At 43.9% G+C, this 26,557-nt stretch overlaps 1 protein-coding gene across 6 annotated transcripts in view; it reads left to right on the top strand.

The window, feature by feature from the left end:
- dnmt3ab (DNA (cytosine-5-)-methyltransferase 3 alpha b) overlaps nt 1-26,557 on the top strand; it is a 620,530-nt gene that overhangs the window by 339,570 nt on the left and 254,403 nt on the right. The gene's annotated exons all lie outside the window — the stretch shown is intronic.

Raw genomic sequence — 26,557 nt, 5'->3', positions numbered from 1 at the left:
TTGTGCTTACAAGTTTGGCATGACCAAAGATGTTTAGCTTGTCAAAGACAGTATTTGCTGATGAAGCTGAGTATTTATTTTCCTTGTATGTGTGTGTGTGTACGCTCAAGGGTCAGAGTATGCGTGCGTGCAGCTATGGGGATTGTTTTGTTTATCTATTGTGCTGATTTTGAAGGGAAGGTGTTGTGCTCAACATGTTGTAGGCATTTGTCTATTGGAAAATGGAGCAACTGTCCAAACTTGCATAGCTTCAGATAATTCACAAGTTGTAGTGTGATGGGCCTACATTTCATGGAGATTCGTTCATGGGCTTTACACGCTTGTCCTTATTCACGTATATTTGGTGATCTGTTAAAATGTAGGTTAAGACTTCAACAGTACATGTGGGAATTTTTGTACATAAATCAGCCATTAGCAGAAAAATTGTGAAGTGGTGCAGTTTCGTAGACCAAAAGAGCAGCTGTGAGTACTGAATATTTATTGCTATATTTTCATTAGATGGATTGACCCCCTAAAATGCCGCTGTGCTCTCTACTTGCCTTCACTGGCAAATTTCAGGAAGCTCAGGAAACCTGTGGACCCAACATTAAAGTCAAAAGTCTGTCCAAGTATTATTCTAATGGATAATTAACATATGTTAATTGGCACCCCGCCTCTTTCAAGGGGTTTTGTGTGCACAAAGCCTAAAGAGATGCAGTGAAATGCAGAAGTTGACAGATTGGAGCTGGATTCTCAACCTCACTGTCAATTTCCCTGGTTTTAACCCCCATCCACTCTCAAACTCAAATGTTCCTTTATGTTAAAGTTCCCCCAAAGTGCCCCTCCTCTATTCCACTGTCCCTTCAAGTAATTACTATTATCAACAGCCCCCTGGACCAAATATTTCATGGCCATGACGACATCATAACAAGTCAAAGAAACTATGGTCCTGAAAACTAAATGTCAGCACAACCTTTTTATGGTGGCTAAGGATATTATTGCTAAGAATGATTAACTGTACTACTTAGATAACATTTAGCTATTTTTAAATCACACTAAAATAGAATTCAGTATTTTAACTACAGGGTAAATTACTAGCTGTCTGAATCAGCACCATTTATCTATGGGGTATAAAAATTTTGTCATTCTCAACCATATAAATTGGCAACATTGCAAACTACAGGAGCCTGTGAAGTAACAAATGATTGCTTTTAAGCATTAAACAGTATCTGTATTTCTTCAGCTATCTATTAGACCCTTTCTAACTAACTTTGAATTTTAGGGGGTCAACCCATCAGATGGAAATATAACAATAAATAGTCAGTACTCACAGCTGCTCTTTTCCTGCTAGTGGGAAAGGTTGTTCACAGTACTTTGACTGAGAGTTCACTTTCTACACTTTGGAGATTTGTTCTATCACATCAGCATGGGTGGTTCCTTTGGCTACCTTAGATTGAATGAGGAGCAAATGGCCAATGGCGGTACAACCACACCCAAAATCTTGCATAGACTAGTAACTGCACAGGAGAGAGGGGAACACCAGAGAAGGAAACAGATGACAGGATAACAACATCCATGCCACATAAGTGCTGTATTGCTAGGCCTAGCCAGTGATGACCACATCCCCATGGAAGAATTAATAGAAGAAACAGAGAGATGCAGCTCGCAGGAGGCATCACGCATGAAACAGGGTCTACAGGCAGGGTATACTTGGCATGCATGAACAGCTGTATCTCAGGAGGCTCAGGTTGTCATGTCAGGAAGGTGGTGGATACCTGCAGCTTCCGAGAAGAAGACTAGAAGAAGAGGAGGAAAATTAGTAGGAAACAAGTGAAGATGGGCAGTGCATCCCGAGCTGATCACATTGCTGCCAAGGTTACCCTTATTAATACAAGGTTGACTTATGTTGTACAAGTGAACCCATGTCACAGGCATACGCAATGGCTACTCTTCCCACATTACCCATTGCCATTGACGCAACGCAGTCCTGCAAACAACCAATCACCCCTTGAGCATTCATTGGCCCACATCAATTCATGTCTTCCCATTCATCAACAAGCAAGTTTAAATGTATCTTGCCACCCTGCACCTCACTGTTGTGAGTCATGAACTGTTTTCTTAAACCTCTGCCATTGTTCACCAACTGTCTTTTCTCCTTCCCCAGTCCGCTCCAGCCAGCTCTGCCCTCATTCCTTTGTAATTGCCCTTATTTAAGTTTAGCACAGTTGTTTCCGACCCATGTATCTCACTCTCGAACTGAATGCTAAATTCAACCATGGGCGGGACTTTCTGCGCCCGCCCGCCGCAGGGATCTTCCAGACCCGCAGCAAGACAACGGATTTCTGGCTGGGGCACTGCCTTGCGCGCAGTGGGTCCCACCCACAATGGGACCAGAAAATCCTGGCCCATGTTATGGTCACTGTTTCCTAGGGGATCTTTTACTCTGAGATCATTTATTAAACCTGCCTCATTACACATTACCAGATCCAAAATAGCCTGATCCCTGGTTGGATCCACAACATTTTGTTCTCAAAAACTGTCCCGAATACATTCTATGAATTCTTGCTCATGGCTACCTCTGCCAATTTGATTTTCCTAATCTACATGAAGATTAAAGTCACCCATGATTAATGTACTGCCTTTTTTACATGCCCACATTGTCTCCTGATTTATCCCCTGTCCTACAGTATAGCTACTGTCAGGGGGCCTATAGACTACTCCCAGCAGTGTCTTCTTTGCCTTGTTATTTCTTACCTCCACCCATTTGGATTCTACATCTTCCAATCCTATCATTTCTTGCTATCGTACTTATTCTATCTCGTGCCAACAAAGCTACCCCACCACCTTTTCCTTCCTACCTGTCCTTTTGAAAAGTCACATGTCTCTGAATATTTAGCTCCCAGCTTTGATCTCCTTATAACCACGTCTCCATAATGGCCATAAGATCATACCCATTAACCTCTATTTGTGCCATTAATTCATTTATTTTGTTCCAAATACTACAGGAATTTAAGTAAAGAGCTATTAACTTTGCCTTTTTTTACTATTTTTCCCCCCTTTGACCTTTTTTGCTGCTTTTTATAATGTTTGTACACCCTGTCCCTTTCTGTCATACTCTGGGTATCATTACCTAAATAGCTGTCCTGCCAGGCTGTCATATTCTTTTGCTTTGTAAGCCTACATATCTCCTCTCCAAAACCCTCCTTCCTCTATTTAGTTTAAAGCCCTCTCTACAGCCCTAGTTATTCAATTCACCAGGACACTGGTCCCAGCACAGTTCAAGTGAAGCCAGTTCCACCAGAACAGCTTCCTTCTACCCCAGTACTGGTGCCAGTGCCCATGAACTGAAACCCATTCCTCTCACACCAATCTTTGAGCCACACATTTAACAGCTTGATTTTAGTTACCTTATGCCAGTTTGCCCATGGCTCAGGTAATAATCCCGAGATTATTACCTTGGAGGTTCTGCTTTTTAATTTAGCTCCTAACTGTTCAAATTCTTTCAGCTGAACCCCCTTTCTTGTCCTATCAATGTCATTGGTACCAACGTGGACAACGACAACTGGATCCTTCCCCTCCCACTCCAAGTTCCTCTGTAGCCCTGAGGAGATGCCCTTAACCCTGAGGCAACACAGCCCTTTGGAACTCACGCTCATGGCTGCAGAGAACAATATCTATCCCTCTAATTATACTGTCCCCTACCATTACTATGTTCCTATTTCCTCCTCCCACTTGAATGGCTCCCTGTATCATGGTGCCATGGTCAGTTCACTCATCCTTCCTGCAATCCCCGCTCTTGTCCACACATTTGCAAGAACCTTGTAATTGTTGGACAGTGGCAGGAGCCGAGGCTCCTCGAACCCTACCCCCCGGGTCCCCACACCCTCCTCACCTGCAGTCTCACCCTTCTGTCCCTGATCACAGACCAAATTTGAATGACATAATCTGAGGGGTCTGATCGCCTCCTGGAGCAAAGTTTCCAGGTAACCTTCCCTTTCCCTGATGTGGCGCAATGACTGCAGCTCGGACTCCAGCTCCTCAACTCAGATCCGAAGTTCCTTGAGCTGAAAACACTTACTACCGATGTGTTCACTCTGGATCACCTCGGTGTCCAGCAAGGCCCACATGCTGCAGCAGCAACACATCACCCATCCTGCCATCACTGTCATATTTTATTTAATTTATTAATTAATTACTCTAGTATCCCTGCTCTTTACACTTGAAGAATCCCCCACTCTTTACACTTTATTGTAATTATTTTTTTACACCAGTATCGATCCTATACTTAACAAGCTATTTTTAAGAAAAAGAGACCCTTTACCTTAAAGCCTAGAAATACTCACCAATCCTACTCACCAAGCAGCTGCTTTCCCCACTCTTTTTCCTCATGCACTCTTTAGTGGTGTCTGATCTCTCTCTCTCTCCCTGCACTCTTTAATGGCCTCTCACCTCTTTCCCTGCGCTCTTTAATGGCCTCTCACCTCTCTCCCTGCGCTCTTTAATGGCCTCTCACCTCTCTCTCCGCGCTCTTTAATGGCCTCTCACCTCTCTCCCCGTGCTCTTTAATGGCCTCTCACCTCTCTCCCCGTGCTCTTTAATGACCTCTCACCTCTCTCCCCGCGCTCTTTAATGGCCTCTCACCTCTCTCCCCGTGCTCTTTGATGGCCTCTAACCTCTCTCCCTGCGCTCTTTAATAGCCTCTCACCTCTCTCCCCATGCTCTTTAGTGGCCTCTCACCTCTCTCCCCGTGCTCTTTAATGGTCTCTTGCCCCCCCCTCTTTCTGTGCTCTTTAATGGTCTCTTGACTCTCTCCTCACTCTTTAATGGCGTCTTGTCTCTCTCTCTCTCTCCGTACTTTGAGTATTAGACCCATTTTGGGATGACTTGAAAACCTTCCTCTATATATCTCTCATCTTTGGCCTTAAAGTCATTTTTAAACAATCCTTGAAGCTATGTATAAAAATGTCACACATCTGGTAGAATATTTTCTTCAATGAGGCCCATTTGAAAAGAAAGGGTTGGCTCAGAATTATTGTTATGGTTAGAATCTCGCATTTCATATACGAGAGTCTCAGTTCATATTAATTTATTGCAATGCAGAGGGAATTCTGAACTTTGCAACACGAATCATGGTTTTCTTCAGGTTTGTACTTGTTTATGATTTAATACAGTGTAATAAATATAGCGGGTTTGTAGAGAGCAGAATTGATGCCAGGAAATACAGTAAGCCAGCACCAAACCTAGTGCAACTTCAGCAAAGCATTTTTCATGATAAATACAGCAGCTTTCATTCAAGCCATGAGAAAAGCAGATAGGGTCACGCTATGAAGGCCAATTGCTCTCTTCTCTCTGTACATATATAAACGCACAAGGAAGAAATCATTTGTAAAGAAATGAAATACAAAGGAGATTTTCTCCAAAAAAAATCTACATTGGTTTTTGTTTTGCTTGTTTTGGGTAGGCATTTTTAAAAACCGAACAGAAAATAGGAAGCAGGAAAACTCTTGCGTTTCACTGATGGGTGATTTTGTATTTGGTTTCATAAGGTGTTGCCCTTGGCTCAGTGGTAACACTCTTGCTTCTGAGCCGGAGAGTTGTGGGTTCAAGCCTCAGTCCAGAGATTCAAGCACACAATCCAGGACAGCACTGCAAGGTAGTCCTGGGGGCCTGCTGCACTGTAAGAGGAGACCTTAAACAGTCTGCCCCCTCATGTGAATATAGAAAATCCCAAGGCACTGTTTGAAGAGAGCAGAGTGGTTCTCTTGATGTTCTGGCTAATATTGATTCCTCAGCCAAAATTACTAAGTTTGATAATCTGGTCAATTGTCTAATTTCTGTTTGTGGACATTGGATACATGTTGCACACAAACAGAGTTAGAAATGAAATGTTCAGCAATAGATCTATATCAAATAACTTAAGTCCCTGATCCCTGGTATCAATCTAGTAATTCTCCTCTGTACCCTGTTCATGGCCTTAACATCCCTCTTAAAATGTTGTGCCAAGAATTGTTTTTCAAAATACTTTAAGTAAGTTGAAGTACAATACTCTACCTCATGACACCCAACAATTACAAAATGCCAGCATACACTTTGCTTATTCAACGCAGCAGAACTATACATAGAGGGAGCAGTGGTTCTCAAACTGTGGTCCACAGGCTGGTCCAGAGTGCAAGTCACTGACACACGATGCTAAAACTGAAGCCATATGAGAGAACGGGCCTGAATCCTCATCCCACCACTCTCACAACCAGACAGGTTCCTGTGTACGTGGTATGAATCAACATAAGTGCAGGCGATGTAGTTTTAAAATGTAGTTTTATAAGCAGAATTTATGCTACTGTTGCAACTAACAACTGTGAGATCGGATTCTAACATTTGTGGGGCTGAAAGCAAAGAAAAGGAACTGGCTGAACATAGAGCCTGATGTGAAACTGACGCTCTCCAGGTTGGAAGCAGGCATCACTTAACAACAGAATGCGACATCTTCCAGATTTAACCTAAACTAGCAGCTGGACATGATTTGGAAGCCATCAACCCTGCAGAGACATTGAATCTGACAGACAAGCACCTTGCTCAAATCAAGCGAATTACCCAGCACGATGCAACTCTCCAAGCATTACAAGAAGTGGTGATGAAAGGATGGCCTGAGAGCATCAAGGGGACACACCTGAGGTCACGAGCATATTGAGCATACCGAGGTGAATTGACAGCCCAAGATAGCATCTTGTACAAAGGAAATAGTCATCATCTCTAAGGAGATGAGAGGAGAAATGCTAAGATGTGTCGATGCAAGCCATCAAGGAATTGAATTGACTTTGAGAAAAGCAAGAGATGTGCTTTACTGGCCAAACATGTGCAATGAAATTAGAGACCACGTAGGCCAGTGCAGTGTTTGTAACGGGTACCAGGTTAAACAAGCTAGAGAGCCGTTGATGATGCATGACAGCCCAGACAGATCATGGATAAAGCTGGGAGTAGACCTTTGCACTTTGACAGGAACTGATTACCTTGTCACTGTAGACTACTATTCTGACTACTGGGAGTTAGACTAGTTGACTTCAACAGCGACAAGAGAAAGAGGAGAATGCCTCAACGCACACTTCAGTCAGTACAGCATTTCAGACATTATGATGAGTGACAACGGCCCTCTGTTCACAAGTGAAGAATTCAGCCGGTTCACAAAGGGTGGTGAAATTCAGCACGACACATCGTCTCCACACTAGCCCCAGTCAAATGGAAAGGCTGAGACAGCAGTGAAAATTGCCAAACGATTCATCAGGAAATGGAGCAAATCTAGCACTGGTGGAAACAAGGCAATCCTTGAATGGAGAAACACACCAGCTGAAGGCCTGGTATGTGGTCCTGTCTATAGACTGATGTCATGCCACATGTAAGTTACCCTTTCAATAGCAAAAAAGCTACTAAAACCAGAAGTCGTAACAGGCGTGAGTGAAAAGGTCAAGGTGAAATGACAGCCAAATTTCAGTTTGACAAGACTGCCAAACCATTACCAGAACTGAGTATTGGAGGACCAGTCAGGGTGCAAACACTCAACACTCTCCACAGGAGTCAGCCCACATGGAAACTTGAAATTGACACCTCGAGTGTACGCAGTGTAAGTGAGCGACCAAATATACCAGTGCAACCGTAGGCATATCCAAACAACTTTGCTGCTCCTTCACAGCAACCAGCTGGTCAGGGAGAAGGGACCTCACCAGTTGTACTGAGTATAGAATTATCATCAATCCCAGAGGTCCACGAGTCCCCAACAACGCAGTGGAACAACAGGAGTCACCAAAGCAACAAGGGCCATGGGAGCGAAATTCTCCGGACAAGGAACATCACTCAGACGAACAGCTGATGTCAACGTGCACCCTTTCCATTAAGAGACCTGCGTGGTTTAAGGACTGTGGGCAGAATTTTGCCCTAGGCGTGTGCGATCGGTGGGGGCAATCGGGAAGCCAGCCGCCACCTGTGATCAACAGCACACCGCGATTTCATGCTAGCAGGCAAATTAAGGCCCGCCTAGCGCAATACGTGAGCGGCAATGCTGAGCGCTGTCCGTGTGGACAAGGGGAGGAGGGCGAGCAGTCCTAGTGTGAACTTCACGCATGCGCGTGAGAGAGCACTGAATAATCTCCCCGAGGCACGGAGCTGCCTCAGGGAGATGAAGAGATACTTCAAAAAATAATGACGAGCAGAAAAATGTAATGTAACATGTCCCCTCATGTGACTCTGTCACATGGGCAAGGACATGTTTTCAATTAAAAAATAAAAGTTTTTATTTTATTTTTATTTGCTTTTGGAAACCTCATCCCGCCCGTGGATGAGGTTTCCAAAAAAATGCGAAGGCCACTTGGCATTTTCACCTGCCCACCAACCATTAGGTTGAACGGGCAGTGAAAAATTAACGCCAGTTGATAACTTAATGGCCTTATTAGGCTTTTTAATTGCTGGTGGGCACGCTGCCCGAACTATTGCGCAACTGCGCGTTGACGTAGGCACGCTCGACTGCATCATCGCGTGCCATTTCACACTCGGTCAGGTCGGGCACGCGCCCACCCGCCGAGCTAAAAATTCTGCTCTGTGTGTGCAATGCATGTGCAGAGACTGACTAATAGAACAAACGGTTGTTAATGCACAAGAATCGTGTGTGTATAGTAGGTAACTTTCAGTCACACAGGGTCGTGCGTGCAAATGTATTTTTTTGCTTTCTAGGAAAAGGGGGATGATTGTATCTTTTGTTCGATAGGCAAAGGGGGGGTGATCGGGGTTTTAAGAAAGCACTCTTACTAAGTGTACCGCCTAACTCGCCATAGTCATGTGACTCTGCCATGAGGCAAGTTGACTGTCGGCTGCCATTTCTACCTAGTTCAATAAAGACTCTAACAGAATTACCTGGAAAAACTCAGCAGGTCTGGCAGCGTCAGCGGAGAAGAAAAGAGTTGACGTTTCGAGTCCTCATGACCCTTCGACAGAACTGTTCTGTTCTGTTCAAGTTCTGTCGAAGGGTCATGAGGACTCGAAACGTCAACTCTTTTCTTCTCCGCCGACGCTGCCAGACCTGCTGAGTTTTTCCAGGTAATTCTGTTTTTGTTTTGGATTTCCAGCATCCGCAGTTGTTTTGTTTTTATCAATAAAGACTCTTACTGAGACAGGCACTGATGAAGACCACTGTCCTTATTGGTGAAACAGCCACCTTATTGGTGTCTCAGCACAGTAGCAGCGTTCTTCCCATTAATTCTACTGCGAGTTTTTGCAGTGGCAAGCAAAAGCGGGTTGGCTCGAACCAGCATCTGGTCTTTGCCACGTCTAAGTGGTCTGCAGGTGATGAAGTTTGAGAACCATTGATATAGAATGACAATGCAAATTGCCATCATTACTGGAGAGGATTTTTGGTTACGTTGAATAAAAGCTCAACAAAAGCCAAATATCTATTATCGGTTAACAATCCCTGCACTTTTTCTCAAGCAGACACAGAAATACTGGGAATGTAATTCTAATTCTCATAATAGTATTGCCTAAAACAAACATTCTGCTACGCTATGTCTTATTTGATCAAGGCAACTGGGCAAAATAGTTTGTTTCTCAAGGCGTCCATCATTCATATTAACCCTTACAGTGCTGCAAATCTTTTACTGGGTCCTGGTGTTAGTGGTTGTTGGTAATTAAGATGAAAAGCAGCTGTTATATCTCACCTAAATGAATGGAATGCTGGTAAATTGATACATTAATACAAATAAAAAGTGATGTTTACATTTCAAATGCTATGAGGGCTTACATTAAGTCGCTGTTGTTTAGCTTATGCTACTTTTCTGCTTTTACTAGAACACAATGGGGTATATTTTCCTCTATGCATAACCTTGAAGTCTTTCTTACCAACTTGTAATATAAACAGGGACAGTTTATAAAATATTTTCTCTTCAATTTTATACTGATAAATGTATATAAGGGCAGCATTCATGGCAACTTCTAACGCAGCCATGACATTGCTATTTTAGTAACAAGGCATAAGTCATTTTGACATTGACTTAGCAACAATGAATTCATATACCATTTAAGTAGTACAACTAATCATCCATGGAATATTGATTACAAGAGCATTTCTGGTTTGAAATTCCTCCTGTCCCTATTTTTGATGCAAAATAGCAGTAAATACAAAACAGAAAATTTGATTTTTTTTTGGTGATTTTATAGTAAATCAATCACTCAAATGAACTTTAGACCTCTAGCTTTTACTGAAATTAAAACTATAAAGAAATTACGGCTTTAAGGTCTATTCTGAATAATCCTGAAAGCTGCATGTGTTTTGCTTCTTTTCTGTAATTCTGCTTACAATATTTATATGCCTAGTTGTAAAATCTTGCCGTGGTTTCAAGTTCAAGCTCCCTCATCCACATTATGTTAGGCGATCTCTGTCAGACTGCCGAGTGGGACGTAGGCCATCTTGCCTCCCCACCCTCTATCCCCACCCCGCCATCCAACACTCCTGCTGTTGGCTGAATCGGAAGAGGAATATCATCGCACCGTTACATAAGTCAAGTCACCGCCCTTCCGGTTGAGTCACGTTACTCTGCATTTTTTAATGTTAATTTATCTGGGCGGTGCCTATGAAACAAGAAACAAATTTAGTCAGCTCTCCAAAGAGCAGCATAATTTTCAGTATAAAAACTAGTTAATATTCTCCGCCAAAACGTTCACCGTGTCAAATCAGTGAGAAAATACAGAAATATTATCCTAGTATTGCTGAAAAAGAAACATGTCAAAGCTTTTCATCTTGCAGTCATCATGACACTTCGCAAGAATACCGAAATAAGGGGGAAACAACAATTTATCCTATATGTGAAGAGAGCGCTGATTGATTGGCAAGTGGACTGTGACTGGTAGAGGCAATGCCATGGAGAATACACCAGTGATGGTGACTGACAGTCAACTGCCAACCATTGTTTGAAATTTAAACCAGACAGCTTGACCCTGATTGGTCAAGGCATTGACCTGAGGAATGAGTCAGCGAATGGCTGTCACTTATTTTGTTTAGCTGAAACAGGTGCAATGTGAGTACATGTTCTTTCTGTCTGTCAAGAACAGGGCCCTGTGTATTAATATATGTAGCTTCCAGTACACGCAAATGCACCACACTATGAGCCCAACTGACAATCTTACATTGGTTACCAGCGTAATTCTTAGCACACTGAGGATTGTTTAACAAATATTGTCCAGTCACAGAATCGCACCTAATGTTGGACACTTTTGAAGTTTGAAAGCACGGGCTAATTGGGTATAGTCTGAGCCTTGCCCATTGCAAACAGTGGCTGGGACACGTTGTTTGATAAAATATGCAAGTCTTTGGGTCACACAGCTTACATACCTAGCATCACACTGGCACTGAAATTCATTATACCACGTTACTTATTTGTGTGATAGGCAGAACGTGATTTTGGCTTGACGGCACCATCCTGTTCGTGGCGAATACCACTCGTGTTGCTACTGCATAGTAGCAGTGTGAAACAGCTAGCTTCACCTGTTGCTCAAATGTTTGAGATACTTTGCCCTTCCAGGGTAATCTAAGGGAGACTGGGCACTTTTCAGGGTCGAAAGTGACGGCCTTAGGCCTGTACATGAGTTGTGTGACATTCAGTGCGAAATGATGTGATCAGAGTAGCCTCTATCTTGCAGGATGCCTTTGATGCCCCTATTTCAGCATCAAGCTTGCGTGGTGAGCAAATGGCTTGGGCCTTATTTACAAGGTTGCTGATAAGACCAATCTTCCAGCGTGTGGAACTGTAAGAATCCCAATGCATATCCAGTGAAGGTAGGCTTGTGGTAGACCATGGTAGGGAGTCTCCTGGCAGATTTCTTAACTAGCACATCAATGAAGGGCAGTTTATTTGACTGCTCCTTTTCAATGGGGCGGGAGGTTGGGTGTCATTCCATTGAAGACATGTTTCTCATGGAACCCAACAAAGATGTTTGCGAGACCTGGGCCTAGAGGGGATCCCATGGCAACACCATCTATTTGGGTATACATGGTGTCATTAAAGCTGAACTCAACTGCATGAGTTGCTGATTTCATAAGCTCAATGAGTACTGATTCATGCAATGGTGGCGGGTCTAGATCGCCATGATATAAGTGCTGCAGAGCAAATATCTATATCTCCCTTAAGTAGAATATTGGTGAATAGGCTAGCAACTTCAAATGAGCATATGGACACAGCATTGCTGTTGATATGACACCTAACCTCCTACCCCTTACATATTTCTGATATGTGGATGATGTGTTTGCTATATTTAAATCTGTGGAAGCGTGTAATAATTTCCTTACATGTCTCAATGAGCTCCATCCTGTGCTCAAATTCACCTTTGAAATGGAGCAGTCAAATGAACTCCCCTTCCTTGACATACTAGTTGAGAAATCTGCCAGGGGTTTCTTTACCATGGTCTACCACAAACCTACCTTCACTGGTCAACTTATGTGTTGGGATTCTTACAGTTCCACACGCTGTGAGATTGGCCTTACTGGCAACCTTGTAAATAGGGCCCGAGCCATTTGCTCACCATGCAAGCATGATGCTGAAATAGGGGCATCAAAGACATAATGGCCACCCTGATCAGATCATTTCGCGCCTTAGGCCATCACTTTTGACCCTGAAAAGTGCCTTGTCTCCCTCAGATTACCCTGGAAGGGCAAAGTAGCTCAAAAATTTGAGCAACAGGTGAAGCTAGCTGATTCATGCTGTTACTATGCAGTAGCAACACGAGTGGTATTCACCACTAACTGGATGCTGCCATCAAGCCAAAAAGATGTTCTGCCTATCACACAAATGAATAACGTGGTATATGAATTTCAGTGCCAGTGTGATGCTAGGTATGTAGGCTGTATGACCCAAAGACTGGCAGATTTTATCAAACAACATGTCCCAGCCACTGTTTGCAATGGGCAAGATACAAACCATACACAACCAACCCATGCTTGCAAAACTCAAAACAAAGTGTCAGATATTAGATGTGATTCCACAATTGGACAACATATGCTAAATCATCCTCAGTGTGCTAAGAGTTACACTGACAGCCAGTTTAAGATTGTTAGTTGGGCTTGCAGTAAGGTGCATTTGTGTGTACTGCAAGCTACATATATTAATATACAGGGCCCTGTTCCTTGCAGACAGATAGAACATGTATTCACATTGCGCCTGTTTCAGCTAAACAAAATAAGTGACAGCCATTCGCTGACTCATTCCTCAGGGCAACGCCTTGACCAATCAGGGTCAAGCTGCCTGGTTTAAGTTTCAAACAATGGTTGGCAGTTAACTGTCAGTCACCATCCCTGGTATATTCTCCATGGCAATGCCTCTACCAATCAGAGTGCATCTGCCAACCAATGAGCACTCTCTTCTTATACAGTATAAAATGTTGTTTCCCCTTATATTGGTATTCTTGCGAAGTGTCCTGATGAGTGTAAGATGAAAAGCTTCAACATGTCTCTTTTTTTCAGCAATACTCAAGTTCTGTACAATCAAGTGACTATTAACATTATTCTAGTTTTGAGGAGGCCCCTTGAAAGTAATGGCCTCTGCATTTTCTCATAACCTTACCAGTGCAAAATGGCATAGTTTTGTTTAAAAAAGGCTATATTGTAGCACCGATAAGCAACAGCTGTGAGAGCAAGCCATGTTGAATGAAAGTAATAGCACAAGTTAATCAAAAAGGGCATATGTTTTGAAACATAAACACTTCAAGCAAATACGTCACACATTTATTCACTGGTAGATTAGTTAGCTCCAAAAAAAAGTTCCTTCCAAGTTTTATTTTTGCCTTTGCTCCTGAAGACACGTTAGGGACAGTTTCCATCTGCCAACTGACTGGCTCGTGCTGGTAATGAGGCAGTGGGTAGACAACGATTTTATTTAAACTGTGGCTTGCTGAGTGCACAAGTTCAGCCCCTGTCAATTTTTGAATGGTCCTTGAAATAGGCCAGTGGTCCCAATTCCCAAAAGTTCTATCGTCACATATATTTTTCGGCACAGCATTAATCGGTGAAAATTACATGAGGATCTTGATAGAAAACCTGAACCATGGAGAGAATACCTCTTTTCGCCAAGCAGTCTGAGAAGAATGTAAGAAATCTGCTATTCCTGGACATGTTTGGGCAGTCTAGTGGTGGGGATCGGCAGGATTTTTTTGTCTTTGGTTGTGATACTAAAATTATTTAATGAGCAACAACAACCTTTCACAAGTTGTATTCAATAGGCTTCACCTTTAAATTGCAGTAACAATCTGTGATAAGATATAGATTATTATTGAGCAAAACAGCATCATGACTGATAATTCCTCATTTCAGAGCTCATGGTGTCAATATAGCACCTTTTCTGAATCTGCTGTGGACTCTTAATCCTGTGATGTGTTTATGTTATGCATCTACAGTCAACTTTGTAAATTATCCAGCCAAAAACAATAATTGTTTTTGTTCCAATCTTATTCTATACCTTCCTGGTTTCAATTCAGCAACATTTTTCTAGCACTAGTTTATTTAGTCGTTGATTCATACATATCTGTGCTTTGGAAGAGTTCTCTAAGCAAGTATCATGGGCTGATATTGACTGCTGTTTACTAGTTAATCATAATCACTCTGATAACCATTTCACCAAACAAATAAATTTACCTGCTTTGAATGTATATTTTTATTTGGTATTTTTTTCTATTCGCCCAGGTGAAAAACCTCTGCTGTAGAAAGGAATACTTTTCAGAGTGCTGCCCAGTTCCTCCATTGAAGTAAATGAACATATTATGTAAAAGCATAACGCTGAAGTTTTTGGTCCCAGTGCAGAAGAATATTGAGCAAAGTGCTTGGTGAATACTACAAGATCTGTCCTTCTGTTATTTTGTGAGGTTGGACGATCTAAGTAACATTTCTGGCCTAGATTCTTTCTGCAAGTGGGAGCTTGCCCAACACGGAGCAGGAGAAGGAAGATTCTGTCAACTGTCAAACTGGAGGGATTTGTTAGTTTAAAGCCACAGATGGCTGCAAAATTATTTTAAGTATATGGTAACTTTTGAAAAGGATGAATAGGAGGAAAAATGCAAGAGACAAAAAACAAGGCAAGACATATTTTATGTGGATATATGAAACAGCATCTATGAATATGTCACAGAGCAGCACTGCACCCAACTGATGAACTGAAAATGCTACTGCGTGACATGGGTGCAAAAATCATTGTCTTATTTAACACTCAAAGCAACAGCAGGAAGGAAAGCTAGGGTCAACATAGTGTTAACTACCCAAGTAACTGGGAACTGGCAGATTTTTTTTTTATTATTCATTCACGGGATGTGGGCTTCACTGGCTGGGCCAGCGTTTATTGCCCATCCCTAGTTGCCTTTGAGAAGATGGTGCTGAGCTGCCTTCTTGAACCGCTGCAGTCCATGTGGTGTAGGTACACCCACAGTGCTATTAGGAAGGGAGTTCCAGGATTTTTACCCAGTGAGATGTGAAGGAACGGTGATATATTTCCAAGTCAGGATGGTGAGTGACTTGGAGGGTAACTTCCAGGCGATGGTGTTCCCATCTATCTGCTGCCCTTGTCCTCCTAGATGGTAGTGGGCTTGGAAGGTGCTGTCGAAGGAGGCTTGGTGAGTTCCTGCAGAGCATCTTGTAGATGGTAGACACTGTTGCTACTGTGCGGTGGTGGTGGAGGGTCTGATTGTTTGTGGATGTGGTGCCAATCAAGTGGGCTGCTTTGTGCTGGACGGTGTCAAGCTTCTTGAGTGTTGTGGGAGCTGCACTCATCCAGGCAAGCATTCCATTCCATCACACTCCTGACTTGTGTCTTGTAGATGGTGGACAGGCTTTGGGGAGTCAGGAGGTGGGTTACTCGTCTCAGGATTCCTAGCCTCTGACCTGCTCTTGCGGCCACAATATTTATATGGCTAAAAGCAAAATACTGTGGATGCTGGAAATCTGAAACAAAAACAAAAGTTGCCGGAAAAACTCAGCAGGTCTGACAGCATCGGTGGAGAGAAAGACAGAGTTAACATTTCGAGTCTGTTTCGAGAACTAAAAGATGAGTCATATGGACTCGAAATGTTAACTCTGTCTTTCTCTCCACAGATTCTGTCAGACCTGCTGAGTTTTTCCAGCAATTTTTGTTTTTGTTGTTATTTATATGGCTAGTCCAGTTCAGTTTCTGATCAATGGTAACCCTCAGGGTGGTACCATGTAGTAAAGGATGGCAAACCTCAATAAATTTGGCAAGCTAAGGCTGCCCAAAAGTATAATTTGCCACGTAGATGACCATGGTTGCATTCAATAAAATATTGACATGTTCCACATCGACTGTGAGCTTTTGGCAGACTTTCACAGAATCTTATAGTTTATTCAGTGTATCTCCAGCATACCCATACTTCAGCAGAGCACATATTCCACCTGCACATTATAACTAAAAGTTTTCCAAAGGGTTCAAACAGAGAAGCCTTTTGACCGTTTAACTTTGGTGCAGGGGAAAGCTTGTAGAAGCAATAACCTGGGAGAAAATTAGCAGTCACTTTGACAATATGGACAAATAAAGGAGAGTTAGAATGGATTTGTTCAGAGTAAATTGTGCTTGACTAACTTGATTGAGTTTTTTGATGAGGTAACAGAAAGGGTGGATGAGAGCAAAGTAGTTGATGCTGTATAAATGGACTGTCAAAAGTAGTTTGATAAAGTACCACATAATAGGCTTGTTAGTAAAATTGAAAGGCACAAAATAAAAAGCACAGGAACACCATGGATAAAAAAATTGGCTAAGGGATCGAAAACAGAGAGTTTTAGTGAATGGCGCTTTTATGGACAGGAGGCAGGTGTACAAGAGGGTTCAGTGCTCAGATCATTGCTCATTTTGATATTCATTAATGATTTGGACTTGGGGTATGGGACACAGTTTCAAAATTTGCAGTTGACACGAAACTTGGAAATACAGTAAACAATGAGAAAGATCAGATGCAAAAGGACAAAGGCTGGTAGAATGGACGGATACATGGCAGATGAAATTGCATGCAGGAAAGTATTCTATGATATATTGTGGTAGGAAGAATGAGGAAAGATAATTTTAAAAGGGGTTGCAAAGAGAGAGAGGCCGTGGGGTGCTTGTGCACACATCTTTGAAGGGTGTAGATCAGGTCAACAAAGCAGCTGATAAAATAAATGATCCTGGGCATCACAAATAGAAGCAAAGGACTGAAATTCCCCTTGGGCTTTCGGATTATTTTCAGATCTTGAGCTTGTGCTTTTCGATAGTGTGCCCACCGGCATAATTTTATGGGAAGCGACCCATCAATGGGCTGCCTCTGCGTTTACTGTCCAGTTAGGGACAGCAAGCGAGTTCCAGAGACAAGAGCTCAGGACAGCGCAGCCTGGCTGCGAGTGGGGCCAGCAGCCATCCCTGTGTAGAAGTAAAAAGTTGACGTTTCGAGTCCTCATGACCCTTCAGCAGAACTGTTCAGTTCTGCTGAAGGGTCATGAGGACTCGAAACGTCAACTCTTTTCTTCTCCGCCGATGCTACCAGACCTGCTGAGTTTTTCCAGGTAATTCTGTTTTTGTTTTGGATTTCCAGCATCCGCAGTTTTTTGTTTTTATAGCCATTACTGTGTGATCAGTGGGAGCATTGGAGCACTGAGGCCCAAGGAGCAGGGAAGCACTGCTGCTATCATTAGCATCAAGGGAGCAGCTGAGCCACCATGAGACCCATGACGATCGGAAACATCAGTTTCCAGGAATCCCACACTCCATGGCAAGGCTGAGATGGGAAGAAAGCAGCCTTGCCATTTTCTGCTGAAGTCTGTTAAATCTCATTATGTACAGCACTACGGCCACCTCCCACTGTGTAGTTGCCTCTCTTACTTGCCAGGCTGCAAACAATTTGGGGCCCACGCAATGCTGGGCAGATTGCAGTCAGCTCACAAAATAACTGCTTAGTATCTCACTAATTGACATAACTATCTGCTCACTGCTGCCATTGCTGGTGTGCTGTTGCGTCTGGGAAAAGCAGTAGAAGGCAGGAACATATTGGGGAGCCGATCTACAGATTTCATTTCTAAAATTACACGAAGGCCCCCCCAACCCTCTCCCCCAATTCCAAATTTGCATCTTCAGGGCTAGGAAAATTCGGCCACAGAGTGCAAGTGCCAAGACACTGCTATAAGACACTAGTTTGGCCCCAGCTGCTGTATTGTGCTCAAGTCTGGGCAGCATCCCTTTGGAAGGATATGGAGGCTTTGGAGAGGGTCCGGAAGAGATTTCCTGGGAAGGTTCAAGGGATTACAGTGAAGTGGATAGGCTAGAGAAGCCGGGGTTGTTGTTCTTTGAGCAGAGTTGGCCAAGAGGAAATTCGATAGAGGGTTTAAAGAATGAGGGATTTAGATAGAGCCACTAAAGAGAAACTGTTTCCAAGGGCTGAAGGAGTCATAACCAGAGCACACAGATTTAAGGTGATTGACAAAAGAACCAGAGGTGACATGGGGGTAAGTTTTTTTAAGTAACAAGCGAATAGGATTTAGAATGCACTGCCTAATAGATTGGTGGAAACAGATTCAATATTAGCTTCCAAAAGGAATTAGATAAATAATTGAAGGGGAAAAGGTTGCACATATTTGGGGAAAGAGCCAGAGTCAGAGCTATCCTAGTATTTGCAGTGCTCATAAAAGCTCTCGGTTAAAACTATGTAGCTTATTGTTTTACAAAATTCTTTCCCTTAGGTTTCTGGCAAAATAGCTTGCTTGACAGGAATACATTTGGAGAATCAAATATTGAGCTTGTTATGCCTGATTCAACACTGATTAAACCCCTAAAATTACACCACCTAATAGTAAGATGCAAAGGCTTCAAACATTTTTAAGTTCCTTACAATAAGTGGGTCAGTGCCCATATCAAAATAATGGAGATCAGAATTTCACGTGAATAGATTTAACACCCGTAGTCTAGTATTCCCATTGCACCATTTGAGGACCTTAATTTCTACATTGGCGTAAGACTGAGGTCTTATGGACGTGACTGAGTTTTGCCCTGGAGGTGATTTCCGGTTGACCTTCGTGTTTCCATGGTATATTGTGTATTAAGTGTCTGTTACCTTTGTCGCTGAACCAATTGTTTTAGTAAATGTGCGGAATTTTCCAGACCCGCCCGCAGTGGGAGCAGAAAATTTGGAGTGAGGCCAAAAGGAAGGAGAGGGAAAAACGAGTCGGAATTCTCCCGTCGTCACTTTCATGGCCGGATGATGGTGGGTGGGCTTTCCCACTGAGCCGTGTTGGGAACACCATTTGCGTGCACTGGCATGTTATGAATACTCATTAAAGATGCAACTCGTCGGAACCATGCTTCTCCTCCCGATTATATGCCATGCCAGCAGGAAATTAGATCAGTCTAAATTAGGAAATTAGATCGGGTGGCGGTGGGGAAGCTAGTGGAGCACAAGAGGGAAGGGTTCCACTGAGACTCATGAGCGGTCTTGGGTTGGAAAGTCTTGCAGAAGAGGGACGGGTTGCACGGTTTTGTGGTCATTCAATGAGGAGCAGGAGAGCTGAGTGAAAGACAGTCATAGTCCCGGTATAGATGCCAAGACATCGAGATGAGAAATTGAAGGCAGTCCAGAGGCCCTGTGGACCCTGTCGTCAGGATGAGAGGTTAAAGGTCGTCCTGGGGCTGTGTGAGCCATGCCACAGGGTCCCGCACGCCATGCACGTTGTGTTGCCGCTCCAGGGAGGGGCAAGGCCTATGTGCTCAGTGGGGATCAGGTGTGCAGGGCGAGTGTGCAGTCTCGATGGTGGCTCGGTACTGGGTTGTAGGTGGGATGGTAATGGTCAGGGGAGGCATCTGCATCCTGTAAATGGGGAAAACATTATAAAGGGGGTGGGTAATTGAAACTCTCCTGGGGCGGGGTTGGGGGTGTCACCTCTGAATGTGACCATGCACACAGCCTTGAGATGGGGAAGAGTGAGGTCCACATGGGGCATGGGGAGATCAGCAGTAATGGGTCCCGGTGGGGAAGGGCATATATGTCCTCAGCAATGACAATGCGATTCAGGGTTACTGAGGGAGACTGGAGAATCACCGGAGGGAATTCTACCTGCACATCGTGAGGCTTAAGGAAGATCAGGGGGAGCCAAACTCTGACAGGGGGAGGGACAGAGTTAGTCTCAAAGTCAAAATACGGCACCACCATCTTGAGATCCCGATGTTATGACAGTTTCCAATCGAACTGGAAAAGGATGTGCAAGGGAGGCACTGTGGGAGGGGCCCATAGCTGGACTCAGCAGCTCTATAGAGGGCACCCTCACAATGTTTAGATTAATGACCTGGAAATGGAGTCTGAGCTGCTCGACCTCCGGAAGAGTTAATTGAGAAGGTGCAACTGGGGCCACTGACATCTGGAGCGCTTTAACTTGAGACTGCAGGAGTCATTGGGTTCACAATGAAGATGATCAATTTGAGCATTGACAGAGAGGAATGTGAGAATAGAAGCTTGGCCTGACAAATGGATGGGATGTGATGAGAAGGGATAGAGCGGAGATTGGGAAGCATGCATGCATTCCCCAGTAAGGGCTGAAGCTGCTGCCAGTGCAGGATGATAGATGAGATGCTGGTGAATGGGTTTTCAATGCTGATATCTCCCCTGCTAATATTGTGTGAGACCCCTGAGCTGTGTGACCCTTTGAGCGCATAATGTCATGATGAGAGTGTGAGTTCGGAGTGAGCTGAAGGCTGACTTACCCTGGCGGTGCGGATGAGCTCCTTCACCCTCTCCCTGCGCAGGATGGCATTTCTCTGGCGATTGCCTGCGGAGCTGACCTCCTTCATGACTGCCTCCCAGGCCGGAGGGGTGAGGTCGGTGGACCTCCTGGATCCATCCCTGGGAAAAAGAACCTCCCAGTGCTGGCGGACACCCCTAGTTAAAGCCTCCAGGAAGCCGAGGCTAAACCTTGGCGCCCTCTTGTTGTTCCTCAAGGCCATCTCCGGAACTTCTGACCACACAGCTGGGCTGCAGAGAGTAATGCGTGTGTTCAGGTGGTGTTTAAATATGGCGTCAGGAATTTCAACCCCATGAGGTGACGGCGGCTGAACAAACCAGTGCCTGCCACGCCACGTGCTTCAGTGAGCACCTCACCCATGCATACTTAATGAGGTTTCGAGCAGAAGATCGGGCGTGAGAACCTGACCCACCCCCATCAGCGGGAAACTCATCGCTAATCCCGCCCGCCACTGCACTTAGTCTCCAGAGCGGAAAATCCACCCAACATAAAGTTAGCCATCCATACTCTCCAGATTGGCCTGACATGGTTCAATCTGGGGTTCTATGTCTGTTAGCTGGGGGAGGGAAAACGATATATTGATAGATTCAGTTGAATAGTTCCAGTCGGAGTTTATTTTCAGAAGACTACAATACCTGTGTTTCAAGTCATCCTTCAAATCAGGCTTTGCGTTAACCCCAAATCACCGCTGTTACTTTCAGCTCTTGCTAGGAACTGGGGTTTTCCCTCTACTGCCTAACCCACTTATTTCCTTCTGACCTTTCGTTATGGCCAACTTTCACACCTAAAGGTCAGCCATGATCCATATTCTGGATAAGGGAACTGCATTTGGATCTTCTCCAGCAACTTGAGTAGAAGTTCCGCAACATTTTGCAGCCTGGTCGCCTCTACAAAATTCAACTGGTTGTAGCTCAAGATCCAAAATTGTATACATTTTAGAGTGGGTATCAGTCCATCCAATTTGTGATTCTCTTAAGATACTAGTGGTTGTGTGTGTAAACATCGACGTCAATTGTGACGTTCCAGGGTGACTGGTTCATAATGCAGTCACATTAGTTCTAATCACCCTTGCAGTGACACAGAATATTACTTTTTATAAAAGACCAACTGTTTTAATCATCCACCCCAAGATGTGACTGGACCACAGAAAACCCTTGCTCCCCTCTTGCTTATTAAGGGCCATCCAGGAGAACAAAGAAAACAACAACCCCTTAAAGCCCTTCCCTCTGTCCGCTCCCCTCAGCCCGAACCTCCATAACAAATGCAAGGAACTCAGTAGGCGGCACTTTTGGCCGCTCTCCAAATTTTCCCGTCCCACCCATGACTATGCCCGCCACTGGCGGGACCAGCAAATCCCGGCCATTGTCTTCTTGGTCATGAAGATGGAAGTCATTGGTTGAGTTGTCTCTGCAGCGTTCCTCCTTTCACATGTTCACCAAGCCAAAACTCCCTAAGATTCCCCCTGCCCTAGACATGAAACTACAGGTGGAATTTAATGGTCACAGATGGGCAGCCGTCCTCCAGTTGAAAGGTTATGGCAACCCATCGTGGCCATTTTATAGAAGCCCAATGAGATTAAGTCCCAATTAGGCACTTACCTGCCTGCTGTTGGGTTTCCTGGCTCCTGTGAGTGGAATTTCTCCCCAGAAACCATGGTGTGGGGTGTATGTCCCGCCTCCAACAGCTGCCGGCCAATTGAGGCCGTCAGCTCTCCCATATTGGCTGTGCCACCGGGACCAACAATGGAGCCCCAGGAAACAGGTGATTGAGATGGGTTCACTGGGACCAGACAGGGAGGTCCTGGTGAGGGAGAGGCAGGTAAATTTGGAGGCCGGAAGGGTCTTATCCTGGGTCCCTCTGTTCCCACCTGTGGATGCCTCACAAGTCACCAGGCAAGGAGGTACCCTGAGGCCTACCAGCCAGAGTATTCCTGGAGGTCGGCCCATGTGGCTTTGACCCTGCCCGCCTCTGGTTAAATACGATCACATACTATTTTACCTGTGCTCTCAAATATATATCAATGCTGATTCTCAGCATAAAACCTAACAAAAAATTATCTTCTCTCTTAAAAGTATTAAACAGGAAAGGGTTAGGTTGGCATGATTGACGTTTATATCATGTCGGGGGTTCGAGGGATTAGGAAATAGGAATGGATTTATCAGGGCCAAGGCCTTGGGGTAGCTTTTGAGCAGATTTTCCTGCAATCATGCAGTTGTGACACATTGTGGAAGAAGGGGATTTTATGAATCTTTCCTTGCAGTGGGGAGCCTTGCCTGACAGATGTGCATGTTGGAAATTCAGGTATGTGCAACCCATGATTTCCAATTATCCATCGGAAAAATGGCACACGCTACTGGCTTCAATTTCCGATACACACTGCCAGTTAAGCTCCCCACTGGTGGATTAGAGCCAGAAAACCAGCTCTAGCTTATTCATCATTATTGCAAAGAAAGGTCTCAGACATGGATAGTTGCAACAAAATGAGCCAAGAGTTACAGAAAGCAAAATGCTGCAGATGCCGCTGATCCAAAACCAGAACAGAGATTGCGGGAAATACTTAGTGAGGTCTGACAGCATATGCGGAGAAAGAAGCAGAGTTCACGGTCCAGATTTTGGCTATCGAGGTGGGAGATGATATATTTTGTGACGCGTCACCCGATGTGGGTAGTGGAAATGGCGGAGGATGCATCGTTGAATATGGAGCCAGGTGAGGTGAGAACAAGGGGAACCCTCTCTGGGATTGAGGGGGAGGATTGAGAGCTGAAGTGCGCGAAATGGATCAAACACAGTCAGGGTCTTGTCAACCACAGTGGAGTGGAATCCTCACTTGAGGAGAAAGGAAGACACCTGAAGTATTGGTAGGAAGATGACATGTCAGAACTGATGTAATGGAGTCTGAGATACCGGGAGAATGGAATTGATTCTCTTATAGGAAGCGGGGTGGGAGGAAGTACAGTCAAGATAGCTGTGGGACTAATTGGGTTTATAGTCAATATTGGTTGACAGCCTAGCCCCAGAAATTATAAGTATGAAGTCAAGGAAGGCAAATAAAGGTCCATGTGATGATGAAGGAATGGTGGAAATTTCAAGCAAGGTTAATGAGTTTTTTTTTCAGTTAAGGGTGAGAGGGAATAACAATACTGATACAATGTACTGGAGAAAGAAGTGGGAGCGGGGACCTGAGTAGGGCTGGAACAAAGATTATTTCGCACAACCCACAAAAAGTCAGGCGTAGCTAGGATCCAGGAAGGTTCTGATAGCAAAATCTTTTATTTAGGAGTGAATGAGTGGAGTCAAAGGGAAAGTTGTTCAGCGTGTTAAAATCATATCTCTCACGGCTGAAGTTTCCTTTTACAAAATGGAAGGGCACACTATGATCTGAACATGTGGATGCTAACCTGGGATTTCTTTTAAAGGAAGTCATAAGTTCACCTTGGAACTGTCAGCAAGCAGGCCTGGTCCGAGAAATCACCGGAGCTTTATGGCACTTGATTTGTTTGTTTTGCACTGCAAAGCACTTTAATCAATGAAAGCTGGAAGGCAAAAAAAAGGGCAAACACATGGCAGAGGCAAACGTTAAGTTTGAATCTGTGGTTTTGCTTTCAGTTTTGTTGGGGCACCAGGTGAGGAAGGAAGGTTACCCTAGCTGGCTCCCTCTCTCTATCTTGCCTAAAATTGTGCGTGGATATCACCCTGTAGCCAGAGAGCCCTCATCTGAGTGTAACCAGTCTGCATTTGGACCTGCAAAGCTGAGACCAGTTGGTCAGAACTTCCAGACGTCCACCGAGACCAGAGCCCGTCTTCGCATGAGGGAATTCCAGGTTGACAGCATTGAGACCCAGCGGACTTTAGCCTTTATTTTATAGCACCCATCCTCTAAAGCCCCTCTCTGTAGAGAGACTCTATCCGTTTGTCTGTGTGTCTGTCTGTGTGTGTGTCTGTGTGTGCGTGCGAGTGGAATTCTTTAGGAAGAGATGGATAGTTTTACTTCCCTGATTACAATTCTGTGTTAACCAGTACTTGCAACTTGTTAAAAGAAGCTTTGTTTTAAAAATAAATTAATCATTCTGAGTTTTTGAAATAAGCCGGGTCAGAGTCTCTTTTCTTCTGGGTACTAAAGGTATAGGAACACAACTGAATATTTCAGGGAGAAAATTAACATGCAGGTTAACAGTACAGCCTGCGGAGTTGTAGGACTTCATAATTTCTGCACTCCTCTCATCCCAGTCATAACAAATGTGAGAAGTTCAGCCAGGTGGAAGAAGGTGGATGGGGGTGGAGGTGTAGAGTTATTGGATGTCCATAATGAGAAGCAGAAAGAGCCAGGGGATTGAAAACTGTTAAAGAGATGGAGGGCATCAGAAGATTCACAGGTGTAAATGAGAGGAGACTGGACAAGGAAGAAGAAACTGTTGTGAGCAGGAGAAATCAGTCCTGTGGTTTCAGAGTTACATTGGAGCAGTTAAAGGAATATTTTACAGAATCTTCCCAACAATACAGTAATTTGGTAACACATTAGCATCACTCTTACAAATTTATGCTGCTTCAGGTAGCCGGACCCCTTCACATTGCCAATTCTGACTGACCCCTGTGTGTTTACCCAAACTTAACTGTTTAATTCTTAGGCTTTGCTGTAGCAGGTTTTACCCACACAGGTCATGTGTTCAAGCCATTATTGACTTTGTGCACACAAGCGTGGACACGCATGCATGCACACACACCAACAGGAGAAATTCTATTTTGTGGTCAATTGGACAACCTGGCTGTAGGCAAAATGTGGCAGCTCCACTAATGAGTTCATGTAGTACAAATGTTTGGCACTTCAGCATGTTTTCTTTTACCTTTATGGTTATCATGAGAGACATCGCATAGTAAAACAATACCTTATTGCTGCCCACTTTAATAGAAGGAAGGCAGCAAGTACTTGACCGGAAGATATTTAGCAATAAGCGGGAATACTAAACAAAGCAGCTTTTCAAGTTTAAGTTGAAAAGTTGAAGCTCTCAGATCTTTACATTCGAAATCATGCAACGGTTGTAGAATCAGTCGGGATCTTTGGCACGAGTTCTGTGTTACTGAAGGAATTAGCATGTGTTTTGTCAGAGATGAGGTCGTCAGTGTTACAGAGACGATACGCTACATAATGTATCTTTATAAATGGAAGGCATTCTTAAGTATGATGAAAACAATTTTAAAATTAAGCTGCATGCCTTAGGGTGGCCTCTAGTGATTACACACACATTACCAATCTCTGTTCAGGAAGAAAGTAATCAATCAACAAATAATTATCTGTTATGCCACCATCATTTTGTAAGCAGGAATTATCTATTATAAGAGAGAAGGATTAGTAGCAAAAAAAAATGGTGTTACAATGCGGTGTTTAGCAATCATACAGGTCTTACTATGAACTGGTGTTAGACCAGCTCGTATCTGCAAAAAGTGCCAGCTGCATCATTTGATTACTTCACTCCTTCCCACCGCCCCCTTCCTACCCACCCCCACTACCAGGAAAAGTTTCTGCAGAAGTCCAAGCTTAATCTCAGAGATCAATAGACAATTGAACCTGATGTATTAAACATCTTCCTCAAAATAGTGCAACAAAATTACTGAAATGTTGGAAAATACTATTCTGTTCTAGACCTTGAGCAAATTTATGTGTAAAAGATCAGCTGTAAAAGGGCACATTGCACAAATTTTAAAAGGACATGGTGGAATCTTCTCCGAAGGTCAGACTTAAACAGGGTGAAGACAGCGTAGCTTATTGCTTGGTTGACTACTGATCAATGTAGCCCAAAAAGG

This window comes from Carcharodon carcharias, chromosome 5, assembly GCF_017639515.1.
Source record: "Carcharodon carcharias isolate sCarCar2 chromosome 5, sCarCar2.pri, whole genome shotgun sequence".
NCBI classification, from domain to species: Eukaryota; Metazoa; Chordata; class Chondrichthyes; order Lamniformes; family Lamnidae; genus Carcharodon; species Carcharodon carcharias.
The sequence above is the reverse complement of the archived record's forward strand: the minus strand, read 5'-3'. Positions and strand labels throughout refer to the sequence as shown.